Source organism: Sus scrofa, chromosome X (assembly GCF_054392235.1).
Source record: "Sus scrofa isolate SSC_HxYL_T2T_F1_AM1 chromosome X, Sscrofa_HxYL_maternal_Yorkshire_Landrace_v2.0, whole genome shotgun sequence".
Taxonomy (NCBI): Eukaryota; Metazoa; Chordata; class Mammalia; order Artiodactyla; family Suidae; genus Sus; species Sus scrofa.
This window is the reverse complement of record NC_139401.1, coordinates 73,897,256-73,916,031: the sequence shown is the minus strand read 5'-3', so window position 1 is coordinate 73,916,031 and position 18,776 is coordinate 73,897,256. Positions and strand designations below refer to the sequence as shown.

At 39.2% G+C, this 18,776-nt stretch overlaps 1 pseudogene; it reads right to left on the bottom strand.

The window, feature by feature from the left end:
* Positions 1 to 11,928: 11,928 nt before the first annotated feature.
* On the bottom strand, positions 11,929 to 12,611 carry LOC100519348 (non-histone chromosomal protein HMG-14 pseudogene; annotated as a pseudogene).
* Between the last annotated feature and the right edge of the window lie 6,165 nt (positions 12,612 to 18,776).

The following is an 18,776-nucleotide window of genomic DNA, read 5'->3' as shown; positions in this document are numbered from 1 at the left end:
TCTAATTTTCTATTGATTTGCTCAAGTTGGTAAATAACAACGCCAAGATAGCCTTAAACTGGCTGTAGTGTAGACTGTAGAGGAAAAAGCCTTGGATCTGATCTACAGCAATTGATTTGGATTTCTAGTGCTAGCTCTCATACTGACTTCTAACTTGGATCATTTTCTGACCCCCCTCTGGGCCTTATATTCCCTTTCTACTTTTTTCAGATTATGTTTGTTGTGTAAACTTAAGTGAATTGCTATAGTACAATGCATTCCTTCTATTTTTTTTTCTGTTTTCTATCATTCACCCAAAAGAATTTTAAATGCAATGTTAAAATGTTATGGCTCTTAAAATCTTTTGTCTCAGGAGACCTAGAGAACATCTAGTTTACATCATCACCCATCTTACAGAAGAGGAGACCAGAGATGTTCAGATCCACCAGATTTGTTGAGCATCTACTGTATATTAGCAATGGTTCTGGTTACCTTGATATATTGTGGTTCATTTAATCCTCAAAAGAATCTTGTGAGCAGGTAGATGATTGTTATCCTAATTTTTAGAGAACTGGAAGCAGGCTTATATTTTAAGTAGATTGTGAAGATTTATACAGCTACTAAAACAGAGTTTGGATTTTATTACAAATGTGTCTCATTCCAAATCCAAGGCTTATGGCACTGTACTATTCTTAGATCCTAACAGGAATTGGAAGTCTTATTATACATCATCCATATTCTAGTCCCACTATATTAATCTACTTTTTTTTTCAGCTGCTCCTGTGGCATATGGAAGTTCTCAGGTCAGGGACTGAATCCAAGCTGGAGCTGTGACCTACACCACAGCTGCAGCAACACTGGATCCTTAGCCCACTGCATTGGGCCAGGGATTGAACTGGCCTCCACAGAGACAAGCTGGATCATTAACCCACTGTGCCACAGCAGGAACTCCAATTCCTAGTATATAATTTTCTCATTTTATTGCTAAGACAGAAAGTAAAAGTAGCTAATCAAATTCTTAACTAGAGGGTAGTTCATTCTGAGATAAACAAGGGTTGTAGGTGGGAACTGGTTCTTTTTTCTCCAGTTTGCGCTATCAGAAAAAAAATTACTTTATTCTAACTTTGAAATTCTAGCTGTTTTTTCAGAGGTTATTGAATAGAATCAATATATTCCAAAATTTGCCAAGTTATATTCATACTCAAGTTTTTTGCTTTCCACATTGGAAGATACTCCCAAGCAAAAAGATGTTTTGGTAAAAATCATTTGACTAAAATTACAAGAATAAAATCTATCCAGCCTGCTGATGATACTGACTATATTCTTATAAATATACTTCTCTACTGTACTATCAGGTACACAGTTCTTAAAGTACCTTGATACAAATAAATGACTGATGTGCCTGTGATGCTTAATAAATGGCTTATATATTAACCACTAACTCATGAGTTATTTTGTCTGCCAGAGAACTGAAATCCATCCAGCCTTCAGTTAGAAAAGTCCAAATAGACTGTTAAAGGAACATTTATACCTGGTAAAATAAATTACTTATTTTATCTTTGTTCTCAAACTTAGTAAGTAAAGGGAAAAAGTCTTCATTTAATATGTCAGTCAGTCATTAAAATAAAATTGGGTCCCTTGTCCCAAATTGACCTTATGTTACTTTCATAAAGGGATTTGGGTTTGAATTAACAATAATTTTGTTGCATTTTGATAATTTCTTCTTTACATTCACTCAAAGAGTCTAAAAGCCATTCTGGAGTTAAATGAAAAATGTGATGGAGGTGGTTTTCCAGGTAATGGGAAGAAAAGAAAGATTTCCAATTATTAAAATCTATGGAGATTTAGCAGCTCATACGACTTTTTGAGGCCCTCCATGTGGAATTGCCTATTTGCAGAATGAAAAACATTGAATACAAAGCCAAATTCATTATTCCCATTCATATTGCAACCATTGTAAATTTCAAGAAGCATTACTAAACTTGGGTAAAGATAGGAATAGGATCCCAGGTATAAAAGACTTGAAATTATCTTGCTTCCTTTTAACTAACCAAGAAGGCCTGGATCCTATGAGAAAACCTTCCTATTGCTATAAATCTCCAAGTAGAACCATACCTGCTACACCCCAGTTCTTCTCAGGCTGGGTGTGAGGTTAGAGTGTGAGAAAGAGATTCAAAATGAAAACACTGACTGATGTAGGAAATTCTCACATTAAAAAACCATTTATTCGGCACTTACTATGCATGAAGCCTAAGCTTGTGAAAACTTATACTTCCCAGATAGATATTTGATGATTCAAAATATTTAGAGATTTTGTTTTTAAGAGGAGGAAGTTGATAACATACATTAAGTACCCAGTATATAACTATACAGTATTTTATCTATTACTTCATTTAATCCCTTCAACAAACTCAGGAGGTAAATATAACTACATTTTACTGATAAGAAAACAAATTCAGGCCTTTACTTGTCCAAAGTAGTGATAAGAGTAGTTAATACTTTTTGAAAATTCGCTATATGCCAAGCACTATTCTAAATTTTCTTGAAATATTAACTCTTAATTGTAACTTCCATTTTCCAGATGAAGAAATTAGTAAGTGGCAGGGATAAATTCACACCAAAATATATAAATTAATTCCGTTTGCAAGGAACCTAGACAAGCTTAGATCATGTCTGCTAAAGAGGATTTATTATAAATATAGGTAGATAAATATAAAGATCAGTACACAATTTTTGATGACCATAAAACCAGGCCTCATAGATAACGATCTACATATTCAGGATATAGCAGTATTTCTAGCAGTCTAATAAGAGGCGTATTATAAATATCTCTAATAAAAATTCCCTTTAGAAACTTAGCTGTTTCTCTTATAATTCTCAAAACAGTCCCATAAAGGGAGGGAAAGATGCACACTATGGCATATGGAATGACTGGCCAACAGGGACCTGCTGCATAGCACAGGGAACTCTACCCAGTATTTTGTAAAGCTATATGGGAAAAGAATCTAAAAAATAAAGGATGTGTGTATATGTATAACTGAATCACTTTCTTGTAAGCAGAAATTATCACAACATTGTAAATCAACTATACTTCAACAAGACTTTTAAAAATGAAACAAAAAAAAATCCTCATTTGACAATAGACTGGATCTGCGGTTCAGACGGGTAAAGCGACTTAATCAGAGTCTCAGAACTAGGATAAGAGACCCTAGATTTAATCTCAGATCTGAATCCAAATCCCATGGTGTTTACACTGCCAAACTGCCTCTGAAAAAAGAGGTATCTGCCAAACTCAATCCTGGCGACTTTGGGAATCTCTTGAAAGATAATTTAGACTTTAGCTAATAATAAAAGCTACCATTAAAAAATATTTCCTATGTGTCAATCACTGTGCTAAGCACTTAATAATGTCAGCTCTTTAACTGTTTGAGGAAGAATCCATTCTTTAACCCTTTTTAAGACGAGGAAATTTAACTTTAGAGAAATTAAGCAACTTGCCTAGGATGAAGAGTTAGTAAACAGCTGTCTCAATTGGATACTTGGCTCTTAATCACTAGATGCACTACTTTCCATTTTAAGCCCTTAGGAAAAAGTCAATGCTTAACACAAACACTGCCATTATGATCTGAGGCATGATTGCAAGGCTTCTAAGAAGATATTTTAGTGGGATATTAAAATGCATCTATTGATAAGGCTATCCCTGACTGAAGCATCCTTCTTCTTACTTATTGGAGATAAACATTTTAGAAACAATCTCTCTGTTACCCACTGGTCCAACTTCATTCCCTAAATTAAGCAACAAGGCAACAATGGAACTACTATTGATGCCCACCTCATGCAGAAATGATCATCTCTTCTTTGTAGCCCTTTGCTTTTTCACTGGGAGCAAGTTTTGCTGGATAACCATGGAAGCTAAGTCTGACCAGCTAGGAGTCACTGCTTTTCTGAGGATGGCAGGCTGTTAGGGCTATGGGGGTTTGACAGAGTGTTTCATTGTCTTAAGCCTACACATGAACAGTCTCTGCTCATTTAATTCAGTATAGGGAGGTGGATGCTGAAGACTGCAGACGCCAGGGCAAATACAGCAAAGCTCTCCCATAAGTTAGCTGCTCCTTTTATCCAGCGGGTGGTTGGTTCAAAGACAAGTGATCTTGGATCATTTCAAGTCCCTGGAATATTTGCTATTGTTTGAGCAATCATTTCATACTTACTGCCTGGAGCTTTCAGCCAGTGTGAACCACTGTTTCAATGTCCTGGAGTGTCTTTAGAACTTGTGAATCTTCTGCTGAAAGCAGCTCACTGGAAGAGGGGAGCAGCAAGCCACTCAGGGTTCTGCATATGGCCTCCTTCTAGTACATACCCCTACAAAGAGTCCCTGTGTCTTCTCTGGCCCTCGGACTACCCCTTCTGGACAGGAGAGGAGGCTATGGTGGCTTAAAAATAGAGGAAATAATAATATTTTGTGGGTTTAATCTTAGAATTAAATAAGCCATGAAATAGGCCACTATGTGGTATATCTACTACTAAAAATAGCTATAAAACACATAGTAAAATTAAGCAACTTGCCTAGGATGAAGAGTTAGTAAATAGCTGAGTCCCAATTGGAAACTTGGCTCTTTAATCATTAGATGCACTACTTTCCATTTTAGCCTGTAGGAAGAGATCAATGCTTAACATAAACACTTAAACCACCCTATTTCATATATGAAATTGGGTGGGTGAAAGTACCTAGTACCTATCTAACAAAAATTTGGGAAGAGAAAAAAATCAAATCCAGCAGTACCCCACTCTCCTTCCCTGCCCCACACACTAAAAAATAAAAATAAATAAAGGGCAGCTGTCATAAAATAGTGCTGGAAATAAAAAAAATTCCAAACTTATTCTATTCTGTTACAAAAATCCTATTCAGAGCAGCCTCTGATCTGCGTATTGCTTTGGAAAAGAGCACAGAGAAGCCAACAATGACACATTTTAAAATTAAGTGGAGTAAGCAGCTTCCTACAGGGATGTCTCCTGCCCCAGAATATTTCTCTAATGTCAACTGAAGTGTCTTAAGTTCCATCATAATAATATCCTTGGAATGTTTTAAAGCATCGATATTCTTTTGAAAGGGAACCTTAATCTGTTAAAAGCTCCAACAGTGGGTTTCAAAGTGTAATACTCAATCCGGCAGCATCAGCATCTACTGGGAACTTGTTATAAAAGCAAATTATTGGTCCCACCCCAGATCTAAAGAATGGATGGGGAGAGGCAATCTGTGTTTTAAAAAGCCTATGGGTGATTCAGGGGCATGCTGAAGTTTAAGAACCATTGCCTTAGTAGGATTTAGTTTGTTAGATACTTTTTTATAGTAGCTATAATGATAAGCTACAATGCAGGATAAAAATAAAGAATTAATTAAAAAGTCAGTCTACATCAATATTTCCTTTAAAAATTATCATGAGAAACCTTAATTTGCTCTCCAACAGTGTTACACATTAGTTAGAAAAGGCCAAAATGAATTAATATGACCTGGAAGTTGATAAAATCCAAGACAGTTACACTAAGTTTTCTTTCAAGAAATTTAGCAAATAAGGGAAATCCCCAAAAGCCTGGCCTCTCATCTTCTGCAGAAATACTCAATTTCCATGGTGAAATTGTAATGTTCTACCAGATTTCTATTGATTTGGGCATCAGGTGCCTATATTTATGAAGGCCAAAAGAAAGGGTAAAGTATTCAATAAGGAAGAAGAGGGTGTGGAATGCTACTAGAAATCCTATTTCAAAGTTAGATTATATTCATTTATAGCCCCTAGATCATATGTGTGCTCATTAATTTTTCAGAGTTTAAATTACAAACATCAGTTATAAATGTGTTTGTTTCAAAAGAGAGCCACTTGGCAGGAATAAGATAACTATACCCACATTGTGATAGCATGGCATGAGTAGTGTCTGAAGCTGGGTGGGACAGTATCATGACCTTATTGCTAAATTCTCAGAAAACTTGTGAGCAAGTAGCTTGAAACTGGCCATGGTAGAAACACACCAAGACAAATCAGGACTTTTTCATTTTAATTGTCTTCAGAGATCCAGTTTTAAAAATTCTATTTTCTTTTTCTAATGCATGGAATTAAAATGATCATTTTTTTATGATGTGTACAAGCAAGCATTGTGAAAACAGCATTTTTTTTTGTTTCCCATTACAACAAAGCTTGTGTGATATTAACAACTCAAGTTTTCACTTTAATGATAGCAGGGTATTATAGATTGGCAGACTTTTTTTCTTTCAGAACTTTAAAAAATGTTGCTACACTGTCTTCCTGCTTGTTTAGTCTGGATGAGAAAAGCACTGCTATCCTTTTCTTTATTCCTCTGTATGTAATGTGTCTTTTTTCTCTGGCTGATTTTAAGATTTTTTTTCTCCTTATCACTGTTTCGTTTTGCTGCAATTTCATTAAGATATGCTTTGGTATCATATAGTTGTCTTAATTTTTCTTGTGTTTAGAGTTTATTGAACTTAGATCTGGGTTCATAGTTTTCATCAAAGGTAGAAACTTTATTTTTTAAAATATTTTTTTCTGCCTCCCCTCTTTTGGATACTTCAAATACACATGTATTAGGACTCTAAAATTGTTTCAGAGCTTTTAAATGTTCTTTTCACTTTTTCAAATTCTCATTTCTATTTGTTTCATTTTGAATAGTTTGCATTGCTGTGTCTTAAGTCCACTACATTTTTCTTCTATGTGTAATTTCATAATTTGCTACTACTCACAGCCAGTGGATTTTAAATCTTCAGTATTGTAGTTTTCATCTTTAGAAGTTTAACGTGGGTCTTTTCTATATCATTTATGTCTCTACTTAGCTTTTTTTTCTCTTATTATTATTTTTAATGGCTATTTCCCCAATACATTTTTTCCCTACTGTACAGCATGGTGACCCAGTTACACACACATGTATACATTCTATTTTCGCATATTATCATGCTCCATCATAAGTGACTAGACATAGTTCCCAGTGCTATACAACAGGATCTCATTGCTAATCCATTCCAAAGGCAATAGTTTGTATCTATTAACTCCAAGTCCCCAACCACCCCACTCCCTCCCCATCCCCCTTGGCAACCACAAGTCTATTCTCCAAGTCCATGATTTTTTTTTCTGTGGAAAGTTTCATTTGTGCCTTATATTAGATTCCAGATATAAGTGCTATCATATGTTATTTGTCTTTTTCTGACTTATTTCACTCAGGATGAGAGTCTCTAGTTCCTTAACTTTTTAAAAATATGGAATATAGTTGCAGTAACTATTTAACATCCTTTTCTGCTGATTTGATTCCAACATCTGTGTCAGTTCTGAATCAGTTTTTATTGAATAATATTTATTTTTATGGCATGCATTTTCTTGCTTCTTTTCATGCCTGGTAGTTTTTGATTAGATATCAAATGTGAAGTTTACCTTTTCAAATATTGGATTTTTTTTGTATGGTTATAAATATTCTTGAGCTTTACTCTGGGCTACCGTTAGGTTACCTGGAAAGAGTTTTGGTCATTTTAGGCATTGTAAGACTTGTTAGGCAGGACAAGAAAAACACTTAGTCTGGGAAAATAGACTCAAGTCTCATCATTCCCCATGAACTGAGGCAAATGCTTTTCGAGTAGGTGTGCCTATAAATTGTGAGCTTTTCCAATACCCCTAGTAGAAATTTGCACTAATTCTAGTCCTGTGTGAGCACTCTTCTTTGTAATCCTATCAGATAGTTATTTCTCCAGTAGTTTACTTACATGCATTCACTGATGGATACTTTTCTAAATATTGCCTGCAACTCTCCAGGGTTCTTTCTCATAGCTCTTTCCTCTCTGGTATTTTGTTTTGTGAACTCAGCCAACTTGAGCTCCCTGGACTTACAGATGCATTTCTTTAACACAGGAAGTTTGTTCTGCCTGTGTTCCCTCTCCTTGTTCTGTGGCCTGGAACTCTTTCAAGATAGTAACCTGGGGCAATCATAGGACTTATTTGTTTTTCATGTTTTTCATGTTGCCTGATATACAGTATCCTAAAAACTGTTATTTTAAATAGTTCATATTCTTGCATGTTTCAGGAAGGAGGGTAAATCTGGTTCCTGTTACTGTATTTTGGCTAGAAGTGGAAGTTGAGGGAATTGAAAGTGATCTGATATCCAAGATAGATGCTTTAAGATGTATCTCTTCGTAGTAATGTAGGATGCTTTTTTCAATGTAGATAAGGATTTGAAGGCCACTGAGGGTGAGACTGGTTGCAGGAGACTAAGGATATTGGCTATGATGTCTTTTACATTTCTTTTTTTTTTTTTTTTGTCTTTTTGCTATTTCTTGGGCTGCTCCTGCGGCATATGGAGGTTCCCAGGCTAGGGGTCCAATCGGAGCTGTAGCTACTGGCCCACGCCAGAGCCACAGCAACATGGGATCCGAGCCGCGTCTGCAACTTACACCACAGCTCACGGCAACGCCGGATCATCAACCCACTGAGCAAGAGCAAGGACTGAACCCGCAACCTCACGGTTCCTAGTCGGATTCGTTAACCACTGCGCCACGACGGGAACTCCTGTCTTTTACATTTCTAAGAGAGGGCATGGTTTACAATATGTCAGCATTATTTTTCTTTCTTATCATCCATTCATTCTTTTTATAATCATACATATTGACTTCCCTCTGAAGAAACATATCCCTTTCTCACTCTCACTCTATGTGAGTCCAATATGGCTTATATCACTCTGCAGCTTGTCACATGAGCCAGATCTGTCCAATCAGAACCACTTCCCTCTAAACTATAGATATTTGGTTTTGGAATGGGTGAGTTCATCTAAGATTTAACTCTAGAATATTTGCTGGACTTATTGGAAAGAGACCATTTCTTTCCATTGGACTGGTAGCTGGTTAGATGTAGGAATAGGGATGCTAAAATCTACCTACTACATATCCCCCTGCTACCCAGACATACATACACAGAAAGAAAAATAATAGAGACCACCTCCTTATAATACTTTTGAGTCCCTGAGTCTTCCTAGAGTTTTCAGTTACAAATAAATTTCTTTCATTGTTAAAACCAGTTTTAGTTGAATTTCTACCAACTTAAAACATAAAATTTTGACTCTTACATAAATGATCATTGTCATCAGAGGCCCACTCACAAATAGTTAAAATACAAAGTACAAAATTCTCAGCCCTATGAGTAAAAATAGTATGATTTCAGAGAAGGGATAAATTGCAATAAAAATATGGAACTGCCATTTATTGTGTAATTATACTATGTCATATTTACATTGTCTCAATCCCCATAAGATTAAGTAGGTATTTATTTATTCATACTTAACTGAAGAAACTAAACCTGGGAGAGATTATGTAACACTTCCAAGATCACATAACTATAAAATGGAATAGGCCAAGTTATAAACAGTGATAACTGTTTGTAATACTTCATGATATTGCATTTGTGGCTTTAAGGAATCTGAGAAGCTGAGAGAACTTTGTGAAGAAAATGACTTTGCAGAATGGATGCTGGAGGAAAGGGAGGGTATTTCAAGAAGTAAAAAGGTTGAGAGCAAAGGGACAGAACAGGTTTGAGAATGGCTGTCTCTCTCAGGGAGAGAAATAGAAAATGATCAAGAAATCTGCCTGATGCTCTTGAACTTACTGATTGCATCTACTCCAGATGCTCTTTGGATGTTGAATTTTCTGTTTATCTATTCTTTCCATCCTAATCTCTCCCCAGCAACTTCTTTCTTTTTTTAGAGTATGGTTTATTTATAGTGTTTCTTGGTCAATTTATCTGGGTTTTGTTTTGATTGTCATCCAATCAGAGGCATAGGAAAGTCTGAGAGTGAGGCAGGGCACACCATTAATTGGTGAAGGAGCTAATACACAAAACAGATGCCACCTTTTACTAACTTCTTTACATGCCTCATACTCTTGGTTTTACTTGGCATTCTCTAATATATTTTAGTATATTTCTAAATGTTGTCGCATCATTTACTTTCAATAATATCTTTCCAAGTTATTTAATTAGGAAGCACTCTCATAGTTCCTCCTATAACAGGCACTGATCAGTCTACAAATATTAGCTTATTTAATTTTCATAATGACCTCATAAGATAAAGATATACTATTATTCCCATTTATAGACAAGGAAACTAGGGCATAGAGATATTAAGTAATTTGCTCAACACTAAACATCTAAAGTGTGGAGCTGGGATTTTTTTTAATGGCTGTATCTATGGCAGATGGAAGTTCCTGGGCCAGGGACTGGATCCAAGTCACAGCTGTGACTTATGCCACACCTAGAGCAAAACCAGATCCCTTAACCCACTGTGCTGGGCCAGGGATTAAACCCATGCCTCAACAACAACTCAAGCCACTGAAGTCAGATTTTTAACCCACTGTGCCACAGCAGGAACTCTTGGAGCTGGGATTTGTATGAGCTTTGCTTCACAATCCATATATTTAACCACTACATTGCAGAAGGTACTAGAGATGACTACTTCTATAAAGACACAGTCATCCAGGCTATGATTTTTTCTTTCTTTTCTTTTTCTTTTTTCTTTTTTCTTTTTTTTTTTTTGCAGCATATGGAAGTTCCCAGGCTAGGGGTCAAATCGGAGCTAAAGCTGCCAGCCTACACAACAGCCACAGCAATGGCAGATTTTTTTTTTTTTTTTGTCTTTTTGCCATTTCTTGGGCTGCTCCCACGGCATATGGAGGTTCCTAGGCTAGGGGTTGAATCGGAGCTGCAGCTGCCAGCCTACGCCAGAGCCTAGGATCAACGCAGGATCTGAGCCGTGTCTGCAGCCTACACCACAGCTCACGGCAACGCGGATCGTTAACCCACTGAGCAAGGGCAGGAACCGAACCCGCAACCTCATGGTTCCTAGTCGGATTTGTTAACCACTGCGCCACGACAGGGACTCCCAATGACAGATCTTTAAACTGCTGAGCAAGCCCAAGGATTGAATATGCATCCTCATGGATACTAGTCAGGTTTGTTTCCACAGAGCCATAATGGGAACTCCCTGGACTATGAGTTTATTTTGTCTTTTTGTCTTATAGGTATTCATAGAGATCTTTCTGAGGCCCTCCCAAGATGACTAAAGATGTATGCCTGGTTGGCAATCCCTCCAAAGCACAATCCCATATCTCCCAGCCTTTGGGATAGGAGCCATACATTTTTGACCCTTGGAAACTGGCTAATGTAAGATATTCTTCCCATTCATTTCCCCTCTAGTCAGTTACATTTACAGGATGTCTGAGGCAACCTGTGTTAACCTTTGGCACTGGTTAACACACTGTGGCATCACATGGGGCATCTGCTGGAACAGTTTTGGCTCCTACCCTAGCCAAGGACAGGATTTCAATTGTCCATCTCCTTAAACAATTGATAAAAAATATGAAAGTGATTGAAAAGGCAATGGTACTTTAGAGTTGAAGCATTCAGTCTTTGTAACTAATCTAAAAAGGAATCTTCATTCTTCATTTTAAAATTCTATTTCAGCGAATTCTTTTTTTTTCTTTCATAACTGAGATTTTATTGGTTGTTTTGAGGATCAGTACACAGACATTTCAATTTGTACACAATTCTTAACATACGTACCAAAAATCCAAAAAAATCATATAGTTGTGATTCTTTTCTCAACAGTTATTCCAGTGACTTTACAGCTTAAAATTTAGAGGCAAATTTTCCTTAACAGGATATCAAGTACCAATATCTTCGAATGATGATATGCTGTTATAAGTCCCACTAATTCACAATTTTAATATCATATATACTACGTACTCAAATGTTCAGTCTTTCACAGCACATTAACAAAATTACTAGGAAAACTGGACCACCACGACCAAAGGTGTTACAGAGTGCACAAAATTCTGACAAGGAGAGCCAAGGTCAAGGTTGGTCTGCTTTAGGAAACAGTTCTACCAAAAACAACATGGGAAGAGAAAGAAGCAATTTCAAGTGTTCAAGACGTTAAATACACAACTGACTCCAAATCACCATTTAGTACGCCTTGTATTACAGGATATAAAAGCTCCCCATCTATGTAATGTTAAGCTGACACCCAAGACAATCAAAGCCTCCCTCCCACATTCAATATCCCACTATTTTCTGGTTGTACCAAAAAATAAACTAGCAAATGATTTCACCTCTTAAAAAAAAAGCATTTACATTTAAAAAATGGGATGAGGTGGGATTCCCTCCTCCTTAAAAATGTTTCTAGAGCTACTAAAAAACTCGCATATACAAAATAGTTGATAAAAATATTCCTCTGCATTGTATAAGAAGGGACACAGGGACCACTGACAGGACTGGGCGTGTGCTATTAATCAGACTTGGCTTCTTTCTCTCCTGCTTCATCAGATGCTGAGCTCTCCTCGTTTTTAGTTTCTCCGTTTTCTGCAGGCAGATCTTTTTTCATCTCTTGCTTGGTCACTTCGGCTTGTTTTCCCTTTGCTCCCCTTTTCCCTTTAGTTTGTCCTTTTTTTTGTCTGAAGCTTTATCCTTTCCTGCCGCCCTTTTTGGCTTCGTTTTCACTTTTGCAGGAGCAAGTTTAGCTGAAAACCTCGCTGATCTCCTCCTGGGCTCCTCCTTCACCGCCACCTCGGCGGAGCTGAACTTCCTCTTGGGCATCATGGCGGCGGGGCGGGCGCGTGCTGGGTGCCTGCGGTCCTCGGCATGCTGAGAGCCTTTGCGAATCTGGGCTGCCTGGCCATTACCGCTCCTCCCGCCCTTCAGTGAATTCTTAATACCAACATAGTTAACTTTAAAATTATTATTTGAAGTCCAGATTGCTTAATGATATATGATTGTAATTATAATTAAAAATTTTAAGAAGAAAAATATATAAAAATACATAATAAATAAAACTAAGGTTTTAGCAATAATGACTTTATCTGATAGTTTCACTTCACCAGCAGTTGCCCTTTTCCTTGCTATAGAATCTCACTTTCGCTGGTGGGGAAGGGGAAGGAATGAAGAGGAAAAGGCAAAGAGGAACAGATTCCAAGACATCATAATATGAGGAGAATTTTAATGAGGGTAAATTGAGACAAACTGAAATTTCTCAGATTCATACAATGCTCACAACAATATTACCTCCTTCCCTGATCTAATCATGCTACTCCTTCTATTTAGATCATTTAAAAAGTCACTCTTCTTATAACTAGCAATATTTGAATATTGACTGTCCGTGGGGTATTAGAATTGCATCAATATTAACTGTCCTGAATATGACAATTGTCCTATTTTATATAAGCCATTGTATTTGTTCTTTGGAAATATGCACTGGAATATTTAGGGGTAAAGAATCATGATTTTTACAAATTTCAAATGGTTCAGTAACAAAAAAGAGGGAGGATAAGGAAGATGGCAGAGTAGTAGGATATGAGACTCACCTACTTCCACAAATACACTGAAAATGCATTCACATGTGGAACTATTAACACAGAAAATTTGCTAAAAACTAGGGAGTTCCTGTTGTGGCTCAGTGGTTAATGAACCTGACTAGGATCCTTGAGGATGCTTGTTTGAGCCCTGTCCTCACTCAGTGGGTTAAGGATCCAGTGTTGCTGTGAGCTGTTGTGTAGGTTGCAGATGTGGCTCAGGTCTGGTGTTGCTGTGACTGAGGCATAGGCCAGCAGCTACAGCTCTGAGTAGACCCCTAGCCTGGGAACCTCCATATTCCATGGGTGTGGCCCTAAAAGACAAAAAGACCAAAAAAAGAAAAGGAAAGAAAAGAAAATTTGCTGAAAACTGACAAAAGACCTCAGGACTATGATAGAACAAGAAAAACTTCACAAAACCAGATTGGACAAAATAAAGAAAGAAGAAAAATAAGTGAAAGGAAGCAAGAAGAGACCCAAAACTTGAGGAGGGAGCTGGAATGAGGAAAGGCTCCTACACCCTGGGAAGTTCCCTCACCAGCAAGGAGGTCAGCCAGGACAGAGGAGGAAGTCTAGACAATCAGTGTGAAGAAGTTAACATGGAAACAATCCTCTATGAATGGTCAGTGCTATAGGAAACCATATGCAGGTGCCAGCAGGTGTTGGTTTAGAGATCAGACTCAAAGGAGAGCTGAGGAAAAACTGGGTGTGGCCGCATAGCTGACAACCTGGAGGGACTAGAGTATAGGGTGACCCCATTTGAGAATGTAAGCAGAAGCAACCCATTGGGCTTAGAGGCAAGGTGCCATTGTTTGGGGGAGCTGGAGGGAAGGAACTGGAACCACCATTATAGGCTTGTTTCCTGTACATGCTTTCTAAAACTGCAGGACACTGTCTGCTTCAGCTCTGGGAGCCACTTGGCAGCAGTGGCTGCCTAACAACAGCTGGGAAGCAGCCTGGCCCTTAGGGCTACCGAGAACTTGGAGCAGGCAGAACAACCACCTGAGAGAATAACACATCTCCCAGATCCAGCCAGTGGCCCCTTGCTATCAGTGCTGGAATTGCACCAGAAGAGCCGCTGGTGCCTGTTCCCCACAGTAGCCAAAAACTGCCCATCCAGGAAAAGCACAAGCTCCAAGATTACACCCAGTGGCTCTCCAGGGGCTCATACTAGTGGCACTCATTCCAAAAGAGTTCATGGAGAGCTTCCAGGGCACTTTCCTTGCAGGAGCTGCAAACTGCCTGAACTGGAGAAAACACAAGCTCTGTGGCTCTGTCCAGTGGCCCTGCAGGGGTTTGCAATAGTGGAACCTGATCTGCACCAAAAAGAACCAAGAGAAGGGCACCAGTCCATGCTCCCTGGTGGAGCTGAGGGCTGCCAAACTGAAGAAAAGCAAAAGCTACAGAGGCCCTACTAGTGTCCCCACAAGGAACCATGCCAATGGCATTCATTCCATGCCAAAGAATTCTTGGAAGCCAATTGGTCTAATTTCCAGTCTGCAGTAGGTACAGAGAACACTCCAACCAGCAGCCAGGTGGGGGGAGGGACTGCCAGAAATACACATCCTGCAGTTACAGAGAAAGCTTTTTAGCAACAGTTAGAGAGAAGCCACTCCAAGTTTTGGGCTATATAGGGAGATCTGTATAGTGGCCAAGGAAGCAGAGTGACTGAAAAGGTGAAACATGCCACTACAGCTACAGAGAGCAGTCCCTAGTTCCTTCCTGGCAAAGGGAGGGGCTGAAGGAGCAACTGCTGTGATTGCAATCTCCAGGAAATACTTATTAAAACTACCAGGTAGCCACTGCTGCCCCCACATGGTTTTGCAAGCAATCCTGTCAACTGTGAATCAAAGCCACCTGCCCCACAGACCCCATCCCTAGCAGCCACCCAGCTCCAGGAGCGGTAGTGTGATACCACTGCTCCCAATACATGCTCTGGGTGCACAGTAAACATAAACACCCCTGAGAACACCAGGACTGGGCATCTGCTGCTGCATCTACATACCTGTTGTCAAGAGGACAATAAACAGAAAGGTAGACATCATGAGATGACAAAGAAGTAGCTTTCAGACAAAGGAACAAGACAAGAACACACAAAAACCACTAAATGATGAGGAGATAGGCAATATACCTGAAAAAGAATAGTAAAGATGATCCAAGATCTTGAAAAAAGAATGGAGACACAGATTGAGAACTTAAAAGAAATGTTTAACAAAGATCTAGAAGATTTAAAGAGCAAGATGAAAAGCACAATAACTGAAATGAAAAATACACTGGCAGGAACCAATATCATGTTGACAGAGGCAGAAGAATGAATAAGTGAGGTGGAAATCACTGTCACAGAAAAGAATAAAGAAAAAAGAATGAAAAGAACTAAGGATAATCTAAAAGGTCTCTAGGGTAACATTAAATATACCAACATTCACATCATAAGGATTCCAGAAGGAGAAGAGAGGGAGAGAACGGGTCAAAGAAAATATTTGAAGAGTTTAGTCAAAAATTTCCCTAATCTTGGAAAAGAAACACTCATTCAAGTTGAGGAAGCACAGGGAAATCCATAGGAAATAAACCCAAGGTGAAACAGAGAGACACATATTAATCAAACTGTCAAAATTAAATACAATCAAAATATTAAAAGACACAGGGAAAAAGAAACAAGTCTCAGACAAGGGAAGCCTCATAAGCATAACAGCTGATTTTTCAGCAGAAACTCTATAAGCTAGAAGGGAGTAGCAAGATATATTTTAGGTGATGAAGAGGGGAAATGTAGAACCAAGAATACTCTTCCCAGCAAAGTTCACATTCCGATTTGATGAAGAGACCAAAAGCTTTTCAGACAAGAAAAAGCTAAGAGAATTCAGCAACTCCAACCAGCTCTGCATCAACAACTAAACAAACTTTTCTAGGCTGAAAAAAGCCTTCATTAGAAACAAGAATATTACAAAAGAAAAAATTAACTGGTAAAGGCAAAGATAGTATAAAAGTAGGAAATCACCCATTGACAAAAATGATATCAAAACTTGCAAGCATGTGAACAGGAGAGGTCAGATGCAGAATATTAAAAATGTACTTGAAATAATGAGAGCAGCAACAAGAAACATTTCTGCATGCTTATAGACTGTTATATCAAAATATAATCAGAACCACAAATCAAATAACTATAATGGACACACATATAAAAAAGAAACAGTAAGCCAAACATAACACTAAAGATGGTCAGCAAATCATAAGAGAAGACAGCAAAGGAAGAAGGGAAGAAAAAAGACCCAAAATAAAAATCCAAAAAAATTAAGAAAATTACAATAAGTACATACTTAGCCATAATGAAAATGGATTAAATGCTGCAACTAAAAGACAAAGACTGGTTGAAGCAGAACAAAAAGACTCATAGATGGAGCAAGATGGTGGAGGAGTAAGAGGTCATGCTCACCTTTTCCCACAAACACACACACACACCAAAAAAACCCACATCTACATGTAAAACTATTCACATGGAACACCTAGTGAATTCTGGCAGAAGAACTTAAACCTCCAAAAAGAGCAAGAAACTCTTGACATAACTGGGTAGAACAAAAGAAAAAAAGAGAGAGTAAGAGAGAAAAAGAATCAGGACAGGACTAGCATTCCTGAGAGGGAGCTGTGAAAGAGAAAAGGAACTCACATCCTGGGAAGCCACCTAAGTGATGGAAAGATCAGCTGAGTTGGCGGGACCTCAAAGTCACTGAAAAAAGCACAGCAGCTGGACTGAGGTGGGCAAAGCAGAGTGAGAGCCACACAGATCTTCTGAACCACCGACCTGTACACCACAGCCTGAGAGGCTTGGTTGGGGGCTGGGTACTGAGACTCAGGGCCTAGAGGTCAGTCCTGGGAGTGGACTGGGACTGGCTATGTGGGGACAGCGTGAGGGGCTAAGGTGCAGTGTGCCATGGGTAGGGGAATGGCATGCAATAGGATGAGGAAGGGAAAGTCCTAGCAGAGGGAACACGGGTGAAGGTCCAGACCTGCAGAAGAGGCAAGGTACCATTAGTGGGGAGGGCAAGAGGAGGAGGAGGGGGCTGCCATAGGAAACTCCCTGTGCTGAAGCATGTGCAGGCATCCCTACGGGATCTCAGAGGGTGGGGTGGCTCTGGTGCAGGCTAAGGGTAACAAGAAGCCTCTTGCTCCTTTAGGGGATATTGGGCACTTCCTGTGCATGTTGTCAGTGGCCAGGCACCTCTTGTGTAGGCTAAGGGCATCACGGGGCTAAGTGCGACATGGTGCCTCTTGCATGATCTACAGGGGGCAGGGACAGACTATGGCGGTCATCTCAGAGTCCATAGGGAGGTGTGGCTTGCCACCACTGGGGGCCTGTGAGTGGGCTCCACCTGCGAGCCCAGTCAACTCAGGGGATGGCAAAAAAGAAAAAAAGAGGGCAATACAACCAAGCACCATACACTGTTGCTCTCACTCCTCTGGGAACACACCCACCCTGCAGCTGCCACTGCCAAACGCTCTAGGCAGTGCCCAGACACTTGGTCACTGTCACTTCCCAAGTCCCTACAACTAGGAGCATCTGGTGCAGCACCTCCTGCATGGGCTAAGTGGGACAGGGTGCTTCTTGCATGGTCTACAGGGGGAGGGAGCAAACCATGAAAGTTATCACTGACTCTAGAAATGGTCATGGTCCACTCACACCAGGGGTCCCAAAACAGGCACCACCTGCATTTCCAATCACCTCAGAGGAGGGCATTGCAACTGAACACAAGCTGTTTTCACTCTCACTACCCTGGGAACTTATGCACCCTGCTGCTGCTACTGCCAAATGCTCTGCTCACCTTGAAGATCTGCCTAGAGCTTATTACCACTTCCTAGGGCCCTGCAGCTATGAGTAGTCTGTGCCACCTTCCTTTAGGTCCTTGCTGCTGGTGAGAGCCCAACGACCAGTCACTGACTGCTGTCCCTACCCATTGCCTCCTTCTCCCTGAAAACACACTGAGCATCCTGGGGATAACAGCCTGCTCACACCCAAGAAAGAGACAGGAAATATTCAAACTCCCACACCAAAAATAAATAGTAACCCCCCCAAAAAATACAAAGTGATATACTTGCATAGAAGTAGCCTAAAAAGACTACAGTTTGGATCCCCCAAAATTCAAAGAAAAATAAAAACACAAGCAAGATGAAGAAGCTCAGAAACCATTCCCAGTTAAAGGAACAGCAGAATTCACCTAAAGCAGTCAACAATGAAACAGACCTCTGCAGTCTGACAGAATTTGAGTTCAGAATGGAGATAGTGAAACTACTGAAGGAATTAAGAGAAGATATGAACAGTAATGCAGATTCCTTTAGAAAGGAAATAGAAAACATAAGGAGGAGCCAAGAAAAACTAGAAAATTCATTTGCAGAGATACAAACTGAGCTTAAGGCAATAAAGAGC